The sequence below is a fragment of the Octopus bimaculoides genome, chromosome 14 (assembly GCF_046866305.1).
Source record: "Octopus bimaculoides isolate indiv1 chromosome 14, ASM4686630v1, whole genome shotgun sequence".
Taxonomy (NCBI): Eukaryota; Metazoa; Mollusca; class Cephalopoda; order Octopoda; family Octopodidae; genus Octopus; species Octopus bimaculoides.
This window is the reverse complement of record NC_142941.1, coordinates 59,221,959-59,222,953: the sequence shown is the minus strand read 5'-3', so window position 1 is coordinate 59,222,953 and position 995 is coordinate 59,221,959. Positions and strand designations below refer to the sequence as shown.

Genomic DNA, 995 nt, shown 5'->3' with positions numbered 1-995 from the left:
AGACCACACCACCACCACCACCACCAAAAAGAAAAAAAGTGTGTGTGTGTGGAGTGGGGAGGTTGTAGTTTGGGTTTCGAGCTCTTAAGTTTTAACTGCTTCAAACGAACGGGAACCTCTAAGTGGTTGTTTGACAACCTAGAAAGGGAGCAGTCAAATATATTTGAAAACGTGTAAAGAAGAAAAATAACGAAAACACACGCACACAAACAAAAATACAAGAGAAATTCCCCCGAAGTGGAGGAGACCTCCAACGGCTATTTGTGTAGAAAATCTACAAAACCCCACCACCCTGACTAGTAAGGTATAAACGACTGCTCTAGCCTGTCTTCCACCAATCTACAGGCAGGTACTCACATAGGCCTCTTTCAAACATGAACCATGTTTGTCATTTGCATCCACCTTTCAACAAATTCACTGGAAGGGAACACAGTGACTGTCGCACTTCTGACAGTTCCAGAAAGCTATGAAAGGATATGCGGACGAAGTTGCGATCCGTCAACCAAAGACTCAAAAAGCTAAAAAAGGAGTCTCCACAAAGCGGTTTGACTGCTAGAAATAGCAGTCAATTTTTTTTTTCCGAAGAAAAGGAACAGAATGGTTACTAGTAGAATGCCTTTGATCGTAGACCTGCTTGATAAGGTCTTGTCTGAAGATAAACAATTATGACAACCAACGAGCAAAGCAGAGATCATCGACATCAACGCTCAACCTGTCAAACACGATATTTATATTATAGAAAAAGCCAGGTTGTTGCCGTCTCCACCCACGATGCTACTTGGGTTTTTAGTGTAACCCGGTTAGTTGGTAATCCTTTGACCCTGTATAAATTTCTATTGAATAGTAGAATTTGCACCTATCCTGTAGGCATGTATATAGTTGGTACATTTGTAGAGAGAAAAAAAAAAGTAGTAACTACTTCTTAGCAGAGCGTAGTTTCGATCTACGGACCTCTGGGTTATGGGCCCAGCACGCTTCCACTGCGCCACTCTGCT

General features: G+C 42.1%; 1 non-coding gene across 1 annotated transcript; it reads right to left on the bottom strand.

The window, feature by feature from the left end:
• Positions 1-923: 923 nt before the first annotated feature.
• Trnam-cau (transfer RNA methionine (anticodon CAU)) lies at positions 924-995 on the bottom strand. Its single transcript has one exon. It is a non-coding gene; the product is annotated as a tRNA-Met (tRNA).